Source organism: Podarcis erhardii (assembly GCF_964252035.2).
Source record: "Podarcis erhardii genome assembly, chromosome: 7".
In the NCBI taxonomy this organism is placed as follows: domain Eukaryota; kingdom Metazoa; phylum Chordata; class Lepidosauria; order Squamata; family Lacertidae; genus Podarcis; species Podarcis erhardii.
In genome coordinates this window covers 22045033-22062354 of record NC_138511.1, presented here as the reverse complement: position 1 = coordinate 22062354, position 17322 = coordinate 22045033, and positions in this window count along the sequence as shown.

Genomic DNA, 17322 nt, shown 5'->3' with positions numbered 1-17322 from the left:
GCCAGGGGTCGGACTAGATGTCCTTCAGTGTCTCTTCCAGCGCTACTGTTCTATTAAATGGTCGCTCTAGGGCAAGGATAGGAAATCTGTGGCCCTCCAGATATTGTTGGACTAGCGCCGCACACCAACCGATGTGTTTCTTTATCTATCTACCCACCATAAGGTTCTTCTGCAGGTCACAACAATACGGAAATACAGTATTAAAATCAGTTAAAACAATTGGTAATTGGAAGAACAGGGTGGACCCTAGAAATCTCTATCGGGACAAGTTTGGGGACCGCCAAGGTATGCGCCACCAGTGAAAAATCCCTCCTCCTGTGCCCGCTTTCAACTAAGCATCAGGCCATGGTGATAAATAACTGGACTCCATTAGCAGTGCCCTTACCAGGCAGTGAAGAAGAAGGTGATTTTTCAGTTAATCAGCTCCAGAGTTATTTGGGGCTTTGTTCGCAAGGAGCAGATCCTTAAAACTGGTTTGGTGGCTAAATAGGCGTGGAGCCTGACTTGGTTCCCATTGGGATAGCTCAGTCGGTGGAGCACGAGGTTGTGGGTTCGGTTCCCTGTCCTTGTCTGGCCTTGAGGAGGAAGGGCAGGGCTCATTTAAAGGCCCCGGAGTCTGAAAGGTGGAAACGTGTGTGGATGCTGGCTCTTTGGGGCAAATGAGGCAGTGCCCCACTCACCCCTGGCTACCCTCCGCCAGGCCGTTCCCACCTCCCTGCCTTCTTACAATCAGTCCCTGGCTGGTGGCCTTCCTCTTACCGCTTGGAAAACTCACCAGAGAGGAAAATAGGGCAAAACTTGCCTGCCATTGCCTTTGGCTCCCCCTACTGTTGGCCTCCTGCATTTCAGCCCGATGGACACTAGTCACCGGAGTGAGGAGAACCTTTAATAAGCATGATGTAAAATTGACTTCAGTGGGTGATTTTCCCTGTCACCAATGCACCGAAGCTGTCCTTTGGCAAAGGCACCTCCCATCACTGTGGTCCACTAACTGTTGTCAACTGTTTAGCCAGCTGGCTATCAGCCCTTCTTGCTTACTGCTTCTGTAACACCCCAGTTGTTGCCATGCTTTGGTATTAACTATCTTGTGCCTTAAGTGTCCCCCCTCCCTTTGTGCTCTGTCCTACACACACACACACACACACACACACACAGACACCCTGCTGGTTTCCACTCCATCAGTTTTACGGGATAACAAATACTTTGCTGTTGTCTCTTTTACAGTAGCTGTAAAGGCATTTTAGTTAACGAGCTGTTAAATTACTTTTAATTGGTTTAATTTGGTTTGTTGGTGATTTCCCACCACCACCACCACCACCACAAAAAAAAAAAAAAAAGCAATTGCCAGATCTCATCGTAGGAGATCCGTTTGAGGACCTTTGAATGGTAGCTGTGGTTTTCTCTTTTTTTGGTTAGCACAATCTGTGTCTAGTCGCTCGGCATTTCTACAGCAATACCAATGTGTGTAGATTGTTTTAAAAACCGTTTCTGCTAGTTCCCCCCATGTTAACAGATGGGAGCTGTGCCCCATAGAGAATAACTAGCCCAAGGCTATATGCCGTGTTCCCAGCTGATTTCTTTTGTCATTTTTTTAAATAATAAAAAAACACATTATTATGAATGCTTTTGGGAGCAAACACGCAAAGTGGCTTACACACAATTACATATGTATTAAAAATCAGTTTCTGGATCCTATCTCTTTGTCACCTTGTGGCGTGACCAAGAAATGGAATTCAGGGTGGAGCTATGCAAATAAGGAGCGAGCTCGATTCTCAGTGGCTCCCATTACCTTCTGTCAGGAGCAAATAAAGGTTAATAAAAACAAGTATATGTCTCAGTGTGTTGTTTCTTGCATGAAGATCAGGTCGCTAGTCCGTCTGTGTTGATTAATACATCCAAGCTTTAAAGCAGCATTACTCCTCTGCCCACAAAGCACCCTGGGAACTGTAGTCTGAATGTTGCTAGGAGACCCCTATTCCTCTCCCAGCACTTCCATTTCCAAGGTTCCTTGGGAAGAGCGGTTGCCTGTTAAACACCCCTGGAATGGTAGCACTGGGAGGGGAATAGGGGTCTCCTAACAATTCTAAGCACCCTTAACGAACTACAGCTCCCAGGATTCTTTGGGAGGAAGCCAGGACTGTTTAAAGGGGCATGGTGATGTTTTAAATGGGTAGTACATGTGGAGCCTACTGGAGAGATGTTTGGCTCTCTTTTCCAGGTACAGTTGCTTGCAAGGATAAGACAAGCACAGAAGCAGTAGCCAATCGGATACTATGTGGGTTTGCCCAATACATAGTAGAGGCTGGACTATTTAAGTTGAGCGGGGCACTGCCTCACCAACCGCAGCCAGCGCCCACCTGCCTGCCTTCTGATATCCAGGCCAGAGGGTGGAGGCACTCTTCCTTAGTCTCAATGCTGCCCTTGTAAAACACACCAGGGAGGAAGATGGGGACAGAACTAGAATAACTTGGAGCTGAAGAAGTGTGCATGCACACGAAAGCTCATACCAAGAACTGACTTAGTTGGTCTTTAAGGTGCTACTGGAAGGAATTTGTTTTGTTTTGACTATGGCAGACCAACACGGCTACCTATCTGTAATTGGAGCTGCCTGTCATTGTCTCTGGCGCCACCTGCTGTTGGGCTCCCTGCTTTCCACCCTATCGGTTCCAAGAGGCACCAGCCACCACTGCCAATACAGGATCAGAATGCCTCCTTTTCACGCCTCTGCTCTTCCCACTCTCAGAAGACTCCACTGGAAGCTGTCTTCCTTGTTCCAAAGAACCAAATGACACAGACCTCCTTGGATTACAGCCCTTCGTTTTGCGGGTGTGGACAGGTGCAGAATCACATGACTGAATTCTCCCATGTGCACCTCTGCATGTGAAAAGCTAGCATGCCGAGGAAAAGGGCTGGATCTAATGCTTTACCTTGCCAGACTAGATTTCAAGATGCTGAGAAGTTTGTTTGTTTAAAATGGAGCATTGCAATGACAGGGGTCAGCAAACTTTTTCAGCAGGTGGCTAGTCCACTGTCCCTCAGATCTTGTGGGGGGCCGGACTATATTTCAACGAATTTCTATGCCCCACAAATAACCCAGAGATGCATTTTAAATAAAAGGACACATTCTACTCATGTAAAAACATGCTGATTCCCGGGCCAGATTTAGAAGGCAATTGGGCTGGATCCGGCCACTGGGCCTTAGTTTGCCTACCCATGCAATAAAGGTTTCCTCAGGTGAAATTGGAATCTGTACAATCAAAGCAATATTCAAACATACATTTGCCAATGAGCCCCGGATCACCTTGGTGCTGATGTTTAAGAAGCTGCCAGCATGGCGGAACCTACTATGTAAGAAAGTGGAGGAAAATAAATGTCAGAAGACATTTATGTGGTTCTAGGGTACCAAATTGGGCAGATCGATGCTAGTGGGATTGTGAAAAGGGTATCCCATTGAGTTTTTCTCGCTGTCCATTTGCTGCTGTTGCCTTGAGCTGGTGGTGGATATAAATAGTGTCTCTTCCCTTCCCCGCCTCCCTGCCTGGCAGGTTTGGCAGATGGTGTCACATGTGACAGGGGACCCAGCTAAGCAGATGGTTATGTGAAGAGCTTATATCCTGTGCCATGCTGGCCGCCGGAATCCACACAAAACAGCACATCTGCCTTCTGAGGAAATCCTGGGTTGCCCAAACCCTTCTCTCCCGGCTCGCACCCTCACACAAAAACCCTTGGGTCTCAGTGTGGGAGGTTATGGGGTTACACAGCTCCAAAGGCCAAATCCACATCATTAGATTCAAAGCACTTTTAAACTGTCATGGCTTCCCCCCAAAGGATTCTGGGAGCTGTGGTTAGCGGTGCTGAGAGTTGTTAGGAGACCCTTACAAGAGCAATAAATAGGAATATGGTATCTGTGTAGGCCTCTGAACAACGATCTAGACTTGTTTCAGTGTTTTTTATGTTCAGATGGGCAAGGGTTTCGTCTTAAAACAACTGAGCCTCTCGCAGATAGATGAAGAATTGGAGTCCTTCCTTCCTTCCTTCCTTCCTTCCTTCCTTCCTTCCTTCTTCTCTCTCTCTCTCTCTCTCTTTCTTTCTTTCTTTCTTTCTTTCTTTCTTTCTTTCTCCCCCCTTTGTGTTTTTATTGTATATAGATAAAAGTATCGGTTTGGTTTTTTAAAAAGGGAAAATATATTAAGTCTTGTATGTTTCCCTATAAACCTTAATAAAATCTATTTTAAAATAATAAATAAATGAAACAACTGAGCCCACGCTAAGTTTGTGTGTGGAGTTTTAACACACACGGCCCCATCCCAAAAAACTCAGAAGGTATCACAACCTCTGCACAGGTGAATCAGACTCTCTTCACCTCTCCTCCCCACTCTCTCCTTTTACAAAGGACATTAATATCCCTAAAAGCAATCCCCTGCCCTTCCCACTCCCTGGAAATTGCAGCTCTTAAGAAAATGCAGCCAGGACAATTCTTCTTTATCAACCCTCAGATTTGTTCTGGCCTATGGGGAGACTTAAAATAACTCCCTCTCCTTCTTTTCAAAGGGATAAGAAGAGGCGCCAAGATCAATATGACCGACCTTGAGCTTAAAAACGGGAGGCAGGAGAACGATCCATTTAGGATGCAGCAGTTTCCTTCCTCCTTTTAAATGGGGGTAATTTGATTTATTGGCAAGATAACACTGCAGAGGCTTGGAAACAGAGCACTGGGGAGAAGGGAGATGGTTGTGCTCAATGGACAGTGTTTTTATTTAGGGGAGAAGGAGGGGAAACACCTGAGTTGAATCAGCAATAAATAAAGCTGGCAGTAGCCAGACTTCAGGCTAGTGATTACTTGCATTTCTGTCTCCCATCCTTCCACCAAGGATATCAGGACAGGCTGGCTCTCCTCCTTTTTATCCTCTCGAACAGCCTTGCAAGGTAGGTCGGACTGAGAGAGTGAGGCTCATTTACAAGGCCACACCTTTAGCTTTGTGGCCTAGTGGAGACTTGAATGCTGCTCTCCCCGGTTCTTAGTCTGGCAGTCTAACCACTGCATATAAACTGGCGTTCGTTGTGTTGTGGGGTCCTCTTTGGCTTGAGGAATACAGTGGTACCTCAGGTTACGTACTTAATTCGTTCCGGAGGTCCGTTCTTAACCTGAAACTGTTCTTAACCTGAAGCACCACTTTAGCTCTTGGGGCCTCCTGCTGTTGCTGCGCCGCCGCTACACGATTTCTGTTCTCATCCTGAAGCAAAGTTCTTAACCCAAGGTACTATTTCTGGGTTAGCGGAGTCTGTAACCTGAAGCGTATGTAAACCGAGGTACCACTGTAAAGGATTTGACTGAAAGAAACATGTTGAGGGCAGTAAGGAGCCAAATAGAGCCTCCAGGCTCAGGGGCAATGTACCATAAAATGACAGCCATTGTGGCGCACACAATAGGGGGTGGATGTTTCCTCCCTGTCTTGCTTGCCGGAAATGTATTTCTGGCCACGGTGGAGAACCTTTGACCTGTTCCAGCTGGGCCCTTCTTATGAGGCTCCCTAGACCAGTCCCAAACACTGCAGCCTTTCTTCATTGGGGAGTGCCTTCGACCCCTTGATCATTGGGGTTGCTCCTTTCTAAACCTTCTCCAACTCTAATGTAGCCTGTTTGATATGAGGCTACCAGAATTGTACACAGCCTTCCCTATGTGGTCGCACCATAGATTTCATAGAATCCATATACTTGTAGCATTGGAAGGGGACCCAAAGTTATGTAACTTCAGGTTGTCTAGTCCAACCCCCTCATAATCCTCTGTTCGAACCATCCAGGTTGGTGGCGTTCACTGCCTACTGTGGCAGGGAGTTCCACAGTTTGTAGGGCTTTCTTTTATTGGTCCTGAATTTTCTAACTTTCTGTTTTGTGGGATGTCCACAAAGTCTACTGTTATGAGGGAGGGGGTGGGCTTGGCACAGGGGAAGATTCCATAATATGGTGGCTGCCCTCCCCCAGTCCAGACGGTCTAAAGATGTAGAGACAAGGACAGCTGCTGTGGGCAGAGTGAGGCCCCCTTGGACCCCCTAGCTCAGCATCACCACGGTTGTGGGTTTCAGGCAGGGGGTTTCATCTGACACCCAGGCCCAGACGGGGGGGGGGGGCGCATATGGGCCACTTGGCCCAGGCCTCCAGTTCCAAAGGGGTCAGCATATTCACAATTGCAGGGGATGCGATTTATAAATAGGTAAGTATATAAATAATTTTGTGAAAATTGTTTATATACTTACTTATTTATAAGACTTCAGTTATCCCCAGGGTAAAAAAAGGGGGGCACATTATCTACATGGCCCGGGCCTCTGCCTGGCTCTGCAAGGCCGTGCTGACACCTCCAAGGGCTTTTCACAGTGGTGTGGGGCACCCCCTGCCCCACCTTTAGGATGAAGCTGGTGGCCCCTATTGGGGTGGTCAACAAAGAGGATTTGTATAATCTTTTCTCGTGGGGGGGGGGTTGGCTTCCTTATATACCTGCCTGTATCCAACACCAGTTTCTATGGCCAGATCAGTCCGCAAGAGAGACATGTTGACTTTTGCAGACTCCTCTCCCCTCTGCTAACAGCTTCTGGATCCAGAAGACTTCAGGACAGTCCTTCAGTGAAGTCAGGCAGTCAAGAAGAGAGAGGACAGAACCTCTTCTTCGCTGCACACAAAGAAATGCATTTGCTCACACCCCTGGACACAATCAGAGGCATTTCAGATAATAGAGGGCTATATTTGGAACACACAGGAACGTGTGTGCGGCAGGAATAGAATGTGGTGATCACACCACTTCTCTTCCCCAAAGGACTGTAAATAAAGGTGGCGCCTTGATCCCCAGGGCAGGGAGAGGAAAGTGGAAGAATAAACACACAGGAATGGGGGCAGAAGGTTCAGAATCAATGGCAGGTTTGCCCCATTTCTCCCGGCCCTACCTGGAGACGCCAGGGATTGAACCTGTGACCCTCTGCATGGAAAGCAGATGACCTGTCACTGAGCTACTGCCCTTCCTTTCAGCCAAAGGAAGGTAGAAGGCTACCTTATACCAAGCCAGGTCGTTGGTCCATCTAGATTAGTATTGCCTACTCTAACTGGCAAGGGACGCGGGTGGCCACAGAGCCTAGGACTTGCAGATCAGAAGGTCGGCGGTTCAAAACCCCGCGATGGGGTGAGCTCCCATTGCTCGGTCCCTGCTCCTGCCAACCTAGCAGTTCAAAAGCACATCAAAGTGCAAGTAGATAAACAGGTACCGCTCTGGCGGGAAGGTAAATGGCGTTTCTGTGCGCTGCTCTGGTTCACCAGAAGTGGCTTAGTCATGCTGGCCACCTGAACTGGAAGCTGTACACCGGCTCCCTTGGCCAATAAAGCGAGAAGAGTGCCGCAACCCCAGAGTTGGCCACGACTGGACCTAATGGACCTTTACCTTACTCTGACTGGCAGCAGCTCCCCAGGGTTTTCAGAGAAGGAGCCACTCCCAGACCTACACGGAGAAACCAGGGATTGATCTTGGGGCCTTCTGCACCCAAAGCAGATGCTCTAACCACTTAGCTATGGCCCTTCCCCAATCCATCATCTTTACCTATATAGTGGTACCTCAAGTTAAGTACTTAATTTGTTCCGGAGGTCCATTCTTAACCTGAAACTGTTCTTAACCTGAAGCACCACTTTAGCTAATGGGGCCTCCTGCTGACGCCGTGCCGCCAGAGCACGATTTCTGTTCTCATCCTGAAGCAAACTTCTTAACCCGAGGTAATATTTCTGGGTTAGCAGAGTCTGTAACCTGAAGCGTCTGTAACCTGAAGCGTCTGTAACCCGAGGTACCACTGTATATGTGCTGAGTCAGTTTGATGGGGGTGGGGTGAGGGGAATGATTGTGTACATGAATCTTCCTTTCCCTGTTTTGCGTGTTGACGGATGCTCCAGGTGGCGGCTTTGGCTTCCCAGATCAGGCTGTTGGATGTTTAGCATGCAGGGCTCATTTCTGCTGAGTCACTGATTGCAGGTGAAGCCTTTTATAGCAACAGAGGAGAGAGAAGGATGAAACGGAATGCAAAAGAGCATGACTTAGAGAAGAAAGGAGAGGGGGAAACCCCACCTCTGTGGCCTTAACATGTGCCAGGACTTCCTATGGCTCAGCCGCCCCCTTGCATCCAGTTCCCAGCGCAGGGCTGTACAGAACGCTGGAAGCAAGGAAAGATCAAAGTGTTCCTGAGCTGGTGCAAAGTGCATTTGCTTTAGCACTGGGAAACTATAGTGAAACCTTTTAAATGAGGGTTCCTTGGGAAAGGTTCACCAGTAGGAGCCTTCTGGACTCAACCACGGCTTGCAGGAAAGGGTTCTGGTCCCTTTAAGCCCAAACAGTCTCCTTAACAGAGAGCAGAGATTCAAATGCCAACCAGTGGGCCTCCAGGTTTATCTATCTGGCCCTTAGTGCTCTCTCCAAGCCACGCCCCTTCTCTCCAGGCCATGCCCTTCTCTCCAGGCCACACCCCTTCTCTCCAGGCCATGCCCCTCACCACTCTTGCTTCGTACCCTGTTTTTGCCTGGCTGAAATATTCGCTTGAAATCTGAAAATGCCGCTATTTTATTTTATTTTTAAAAATTCTATACCACCCTTCATCCTAGGTTCACAGGGCGGCTTACACCACGACAACAGCACATGCCATAGTAACAAACAAAAACAATACCCGCTCAGCAGTTCAATGGGCCATAGATTGCTTAATCAGCCAAAGGCCTGGGAAAAGAAGTTTTTGCCTGGTGCCTAAAGATATGTAACAAAGGCGCCAGGTAAGCCTCCTTGGAGAGAGCATTCCACAAGCAAGGAGCCACCGCAGAAAAGGCCCCGTTCTTGTGATGCCGCCATCTGGACCTCTGGTGAAGGAGGCACACAAAGAAGGGCTCAGATGAGGCCTGGATAAAGGGGTGTGTGGAAACTAGCCTGCCACACAAAGCTAATGTTCATTGCTCTGTCCACTTTTGCCTCTGGCTCTGCTCACTAGGCGACTGTAGCCCCTGGTAGGTTGCTCATGTGGCCCCCAGGATGAAAAAAGGACTCCCAGCACTGGCTGAAGCTCTCTGTCTGCTCCAGACGATTGCTGCAGCAACATTCCACACTGGCTGCTTTGGGGAGCCTTGCGTCCTGCTAGAATGTGTATCTTGCTTCTCAGCGAGCTGGCCATGGTCTTGCTTTCTGAAAATTAGCCTGTACAGTGGTACCTCGGGTTAAGTACTTAATTCGTTCCAGAGGTCCGTTCTTAACCTGAAACTGTTCTTAACCTGAAGCACCACTTTAGCTAATGGGGCCTCCTGCTGCCGCCACGCTGCCGGAGCACGATTTCTGTTCTCATCCTGAAGCAAAGTTCTTAACCTGAAGCACTATTTCCAGGTTAGCGGAGTCTGTAACCTGAAGCGTATGTAACCTGAGGTGCCACTGTACTTCCGCTAGATTTACCCCATCCAAAAAGCCCTCCTGCAGAATCCAGCCTAGAACATGATAGGAAAGGGCAGCGATCTTTTTGAATTCCGCAACCAACCGCACCTTCTAAGTTTTTGTTGTTATTGTTCATCTGGCAGTGTGGTAGCCTAGAATTCTTTGGTGGCGGGAGATGTGCTTCAAACATGCTTAAAGGCAATGTATACAGCCATAGCATCTCAAAGCAGCCTACCTCACAGGGTTGTTGTGGGGATGAAACAGAATAGGGGATGAAACAGAAAAGGGGAGAAACATTTTGTGCCACTTTGCAGTCCTTGGAGCAAAACACAGTAGTAGTAAAGGTAAAGGGTAAAGGGACCCCTGACCATTAGGTCCAGTCGTGGCCGACTCTGGGGTTGCGGCGCTCATCTCACTTTATTGGCCGAGGGAGCCGGCGTATAGCTTCCAGGTCATGTGGCCAGCATGACTAAGCCGCTTCTGGCGAACCAGAGCAGTGCACGGAAACGTCGTTTACCTTCCCACCAGAGGAAGGTAAACGTCGTTTACCTTCCCACCTATTTATCTACTTGCACTTTGACGTGCTTTCGAACTGCTAGGTTGGCAGGAGCAGGGACCGAGCAACGGGAGCTCACCCCATCGCGGGGATTCGAACCGCCGACCTCCTGATCAGCAATTCCTAGGCTCTGTGGTTTAACCCACAGCGCCACCCACGTCCCTCGTAGTAGTAGTAGTAGTAAATGCAATGACTGAGAAGCTGGGGTAGCTTAGTTGGCAGAGCATGAGACTCTTAATCTCAGAGTTGTGGGTTCGAGCCCCACGTTGGGCAAAAAGATTCCTGCATTGCAGGGGGTTGGACTAGATGACCCTTGTGGTCCCTTCCAACACTATGATTCTCTAATAATACATTTTCGCTCTCGATGCAGCTTTTCCCTCTATTCTCCAACAAAATGCCAATTTGTGTAGGTGTTTAGACTGGTGGGACCTCCCCCTCCTGCTGCTCCTCTCTTAAGCTCCGTAAGGAGAAATGAGTCTTGCAGCAATAGTCTGACCTTCAGTTGCGCTAACTGAGCCAGGAGTCAAGAGTACATTAGGCGGCAACTGATTAATTTGCTGGCTGGCTTAGATTGATACCCCCCCCCCCTTCTCCACGGACTCAGAAGAGAATCAATCGCTCTGCACTTCCAAGAGGAGGGTATGGCAACTGGCAGCCTCTGCCCTGTGGGCTGCCCCCAGCCAATCCTCTGATCCCAACTGCCCCCTCTAATAGCATAACGGTGACAATGACAAGGCCATTATTGCGCCATTAGATGCTGGCTTGGGATCAGTGAAACTGGCTGGGGGCGGCAGACACAGGGCCAGCTGCTCTTTTTGCGGCCTTCATCTCAGACGCCGGAGGATGTGCACACTTTCTGCTCATTCGCAAATGAAAATATCACACCCTTTCTGCCTGCAGTGCTCCCCTCCTTTCATGTCGGTTCCCAGGCACACCATCTCGGTTCAAAACAGTGTCCTAAGGTATCGAAATGTGGACCGAAACTCGCTGCTCCATCTCAAGAACCGCCGTTCCAAATTGGCCGGCGATATCTTGAGAGGTGTTTGAATGCACAGAAGACAGACAGGCAAATCGCTTTGCAAAATATTGAGTAGAGAAATAGAAGTTAGAAAGAGAGTGATACCCCTCTTGTTGGTGGCATTGCATCAAAAACTGCAAGCCAGGAGTGATTTGTTACATGGCTTCATCATAATGGCTTCATCATACATGACTTCATCATAATGAAGTTGTTGTTGTTGATGATGATGGTGTTGATGTTCCACCTTTCCCCCAGAGTGGGACTCAAGGTGGCTTACAGATAAAATAGAAACAGCTAAAAACATAGAGGGGGAAAACAATAATTAATTATTATTTATCCCATTTCTATACTGTTTTATATTCTTAAGAAAGAGAAAAATATCTCAAAGCAATTTACAGCACATTAAGACGTCAAATATAACAACCCAGAATAAAACATTGCTGATGAAAGTCAAATATAAAGCATACGTTCAAAGCAACACAATTAAGCATTGACTAGAATCAAAACAATGTCAATACGGAAAAGATCTATTAAAACATACAGGTAGTTACAATGAACACTTCGCAGCACCAGCCCTTTCCTTAAAGACAGCTGGTTCCCCAAAGCCTGGTGGAACAAGTTAAGTCTTCACCTGTGGCAAAAGGGCAACAAGGCAAGGAGAGTCAGTCTAACTTCTCTAGGGCGGAAGTTCCAAATCTGGGGGCAGCCACTTAGAAGGCCCTTTCTACATCCACATCAAGTGTACTTGCGAGGGTGGAGGGACTGAGAGAAGAGCTTCCCCTGAAGATCTCAAAACCTGGGCAGGTTTGTATGAGGGAATATGGTCTTTCAGATAGCTTGGACCTAAGCCACATAAGACTTTATAGGTCATAACCAGCACTTTCAACTGTGTCCAGAAACAGACCAGCTGAGCTGTTGTAACAAGGGAGTCATGTGCTCCCTATAACCATTAGAAGTTATAAATAGTCCCCATCGACACCCCCCCCCACAAAAGATGCACAGCTGGCTGGGGCTGATGGGAGTTGCAGTCTAAAACATCTGGTGGGCACCAGCTTGGTGAAGCCTGTTTCAGCACACACACCTTCCGAAAAACTCAGTTGATCTGCACTCCAAACAAGTGGTTCTCAACACTGGGTTTTCCCTTCCAGATCGGGGCTTTTCTATTTTTAATTTTGAGAAGACACTTTTAATAGCAGATTGATTTTTCCTCAAGAGCGATCCCACAGGCTGGAGATAGACTTTGCAAACGGATTGCGGTCTGTGGTGTTTCAATGCGGCCGCAGCCTGGCCTAAAGAAGGATGAAATGGTGTCTGAATGGTTTCTCTGGGTGTCATAGAAAATGTCTTGCCAGCTGCCAGAAAGCCATGGATTTTGTTTTGCCCTCTGTTTTATAATTATGCAAGGGGGGGGGGTCCTACCTTGCATGATCTCTCCCCAGCCAATAGATTTCCCTCCCAATTACATTATCTTGACTTCCACACCATTACCGATCACTGATGTGTGAGCAGAAAATACAAAAAGTCATCCAGAACAATTTGTATTATTATTAATATTACTTGCAGTATCAGTATTATTATGATTAGCAGATGAACAATAAAGATGATATTATTATTATTATTATTATTATTATTATTATTATGAACTGGGTTGATTAATTTCTCAGCCTCTGGGCTAGCATCAAGTATCCTGCAAGCATTATTACTGCAGGATTTAACTGCCAAGGATCCACAATTGAAGACTACAATTGTGGGAAGATGATATTCCCTAATCAGACTTTCTGGCCTCCTATTTTCTCCAGAAAGGACTCGCATGCTTTATTATATGCTGCTACTTACGATTGATTACTTGCTAAAACTGCTTCAGCATGTACCCAATTTCCACAGGAAAGATATATACTTCTTCCCTGCCTGTACTTTGATTTGTGATCAGAAAATCTCTACTAAAATATTGATTATCTGTGTTTAGCTAAGGGAAACATGTATTATTGGGTCACATCCAATTAAATCTGACCCATAGCAGACCCACTGAAATTAACGGATCTAAATTAGTCATGCACACAAATTTTCATGGGTCTACTCTAAGTATAATTGAGATTGGATACAGCTATTCGTTGCAGTTTTTAGCCAATTAATTGATGTTACTGCTACTACTAGAGTGGTTATGAAGCCCATTATTTCCCCTCCTCTACTCACATATTTTTCTGCTTTGACAATTTAAGTCTGGCTTTACTGAAGTAGTGACAGACAATTCCAGTATATTGTATTGTATTGTATTGTATTGTATTGTATTGTATTGTATTGTATTGTATATTACAGTGGTACCTTGGGTTACATACGCTTCAGGTTACAGACTCCACTAACCCAGAAATAGTGCTTCAGGTTAAGAACTTTGCTTCAGGATGAGAACAGAAATCGTGCTCCGGCAGCGGGAGGCCCCATTAGCTAAAGTGGTGCTTCAGGTTACAAACAGTTTCAGGTTAAGAACGGACCTCCGGAACGAATTAAGTACTTAACCAGAGGTACCACTGTATTACCAGTACTTTTTTTCTAAAAACATGTTTAGGGGTACTCTCATTTTGATTCAAGAAAATCACCATTTTATAGTTCAATTTGGGGAAAATACAGTAAATGGACAAAGGTACAAAGACTCACAAAATGTTTAGGGATATGCATCCCCCTGCGTCCCCCCAGAAAAAAAGCACTCTGTTTATGAGAGAGAGAGAGAGAGAGAGAGAGAGAGAGAGAGAGAGAGAGAGTGTGTGTGTAATAGAAGTGAATGTAGCTTGTTTATCTCCCCCTGTTTGTAGCACCAGACTGCCATCTAGTGGTCACCTGGCCTCTTAACCATCTGTATACAAACCTTTTCCAGCTGGGGAATCGACGCGAACAGGCTCTCTTTGCAACTACGGTATTTGGAAACATAGAAGCAGCCAAGAAGACTTGATTCAGAAGTATCTTCTGGCTCCCCTTATGTTGGTGAGTCACCTTATACAGTGGTACCCCGGGTTACATACACTTCAGGTTAAATACGCTTCAGGTTACAGACTCCGCTAACCCAGAAATAGTACCTCGGGTTAAGAATTTTGCTTCAGGATGAGAACAGAAATCTCATGGCGGCCGCGCAGTGGCAGCAGGAGGCCCCATTAGCTAAAGTGCTGCTTCAGGTTAAGAACAGTTTCAGGTTAAGAAAGGACCTCCGGAACGAATTAAGTACTTAACCCAAGATACCACTGTACTGTACAAGGGATGGGGAACGCCCCCCCCCCAAGATCTTTCCCTTTGGCCCACAGGACTCTCTCCCAGCTACCTCTCCTCTCCCCCGGCCATTCCTCTCACCATCCCCGCTATCAGACTCTCCAAGTGTCCCTATTTTCCAGAGACAGCCCCGGATTTACAGAAGCCATCCCGGTTTCTGATTTGAACCCAGAACGTCCCTATTTTCATCAGAGAAATGTTGAAGGGCATGGTAAGACATTCCTATTTTAATCGGTCACTTTATGTGACCCACAAACCAAGGAGATAAGTACCGTATTTTTCGTTCTATATGATGTACCAGACCATAAGACGCACCTAGTTTTTGGAGGAGGAAAACAAGAAAAAAAATATTCTGAATCTCAGACGCCAGAACAGCAAGAGGGATCACTGCGCAGTGAAAGCAGCAATCCCTCTTGCTGTTCTGGCTTCTGGGATAGCTGCGCATCCTGCATTCGCTCCATAAGACGCACACACATTTCCCCTTACTTTTTAGGAGGGAAAATGTGAGTCTTATAGAGCAAAAAATACAGTAACTACACAACATTTAGAAGACACCCGAAGGCAGTCCTGTACAGGGAAGGTTTTTTTGTTTTTTAAATGTTTAATGTTTTTATATATTGTTAAGGAAAAATCTGGGTGTGAGGCTGCTCAGTCACCCAGCTCGTTGGGCAGAGCCCGCGGGTCCCTGCGGAATAAAGGAAGGAGTCCAGCCAACCGGAGCAAATAGCTGTAGACCAAAGTTTATTGCGCAATAGGTTCAAAGAGCAAATTTTGAACCCCGAGGATGGGGTGACAAAGACTTTTAAAACTTTCCCTCCACATCCCAGAATACAGTTCGAAGGGGAGGGGTTAATCTTGGCAAACATGTCCAGACAAGTCCTTGGTACAAGATTAGCATAAGCAGACATGGCAGGGCAAGACTCAGGTATAAGATTAGCATAGACAAATATGTCTTAAGTACCCACCACCCAAAAGTACAATAGAAGTTCCTTTGCATGTCTGGAGCCTCAGGTGATGAGATTTGGCTTCCTTTGGCTAACAATGAGCCCAGCAATTGTCACCTCCTAGAACTTCCTGGAGTCCTTTTGCAAGGAGAAAATAGCTTTGGAATGGGGGGAACTGGGAAAGGAGATGATTTTATATTATTTTTAAAGCTAGGTGACTTCCCTGAGCTGTCAAGTTGGAAGGATATATTCAGGCATAATATTTGTATTATTTAACTTTAAAGATGTGCCCCCCCCCTGTAATTTCCGTAACAATATGTTGGAAGCCACCTAGAGTTTTATCTCAGTGTATTATAAAAAGATACTTTGTAATGGGTACAGTGGACGCTCGGATTGCGAACATGATCCGTGTGGGATGCACGTTCGCAGCCCGCAGCAGCGCGTCTGTGCACGTGTGGGTTGCGATTCGACGCTTCGGCGCGTGTGCAAAGCGTGATTTAGCGCTTCTGCACATGCACAACCACCGAAACCCAGAAGTAACCTGTTCCAGTACTTCCGGGTTTCGGCGGGTCCATAACCCGAAAAAATGCAACCTGAAATGTCTAAACAAAAAATTCCTTCCAGTAGCACCTTAAAGACCAACTAAGACCACTTAGTTGGTCTTTAAGGTGCTACTGGAAGGAATTTTTTGTTTTGACTATGGCAGACCAACACGGCTACCTATCTGTACCTGAAATGTCTGTAACCCGAGGTATGACTGTATGCCTTTTTGTATATCTTTGAATAGATATTGTGATAGGAATTTTGAGGTCTTAGATATATGGTAATGTTCATAAGTGTACCAACCAAGCACATACATAGATGAGTACAGGAAGACCGACCTGAAACCATTTTGATTCCTAAACTGACCAAATGTTTTCTCTGCAAGGTCAAAGTGGGAAACCTCCCCATTGTCTCTTTCCTCACAAATCCTGTCTTAAGGACACGTTTAAGATATGAATAGGGTGTGAGCCTGTGACCTGGCACAGGAACTAAGTATTTATCACAACAAAAGAATGGCGGGGCTCCCCAGGCAATCCAATCAAGTAACCTGCCAGACAGAAGACAAACAACAACAGGAGAAAAACAATATTCAAATTTCTGTTTTAGACCACCTCTTCTGTGATGTATGTTTCTGGGGGTGGTCTTGATCTACAGGGTAGCAATTTCAAAAGTCTTTATAAGGCCTTGCACGCCATTTTTCTGGGTCCCTCCTCTCTCCTGCGGGTGAGGGGAGCACCCTGTTGCAACAGATCAATAAAGATCAAGCTTACCAGCTGCTTTGCTTCTCAATATTCTCTGGTTGGCCTCTGTTATTCTCTCCTACCAATAGAGAACCTATGTAAGGACTCTATGTGGGCTCTTGGATACCCCATAAGGGAAAAGGGCAATTTTTATTTACAACAGTATCAATAAAGAAATTTAAAAAGAGAGAATGAGAGCTTAGTGACGCATCCCAGCTGGACAAGAATACTTGCTAGGTGGGGGGCATTGAGGGGGGTGGCTAGGGGAGAATTCCCAGGGCCAGGTAGAGAGGCCTGGGGGCCGCATTTGGCCCCCTGCCCTACGGTGCCCCATCCTTGTCCAAGCCAAATAATTTACTCACAGCGTTCCACCAGTTTCTGAAAACTTTGCTGCAGCTCTTTGAATTCTTTTTTCTTGGGCAACTTTCTGCACAGAAAGGAGAGATGGAAGCGGAGCTGGGGGAAGGAGACACAGGAATTCTCCCTCAAACCACACCAAAGCTGCTTTGCACGTCAGTTTTTGATGGAAACCCTTAATTAGGTTAACGTAGTCACTGTCCTTCCCCAGATGGCCAGCTCTTCGCGTTCCACTGCAATCTAATTACGGCCATTCCTCAGCTGCCCGCACGGCCGGCTGATTGCATTAAAGGAAGGATGTCCCTGAATATCTTTGATGGGCTTTTTCTTCCTTTTGGTGTTAGCAAAGGCACTTAAATAATGCAGGCAGAGTCTGGGGAGAGAAGAAATCATCACGACACTCTACTGAGGAATTGGGGGGGGGGAAGCAATGTATAATTTGAGGAGAAAGGAACAGAGATAGCTTTGATTTTAATTTT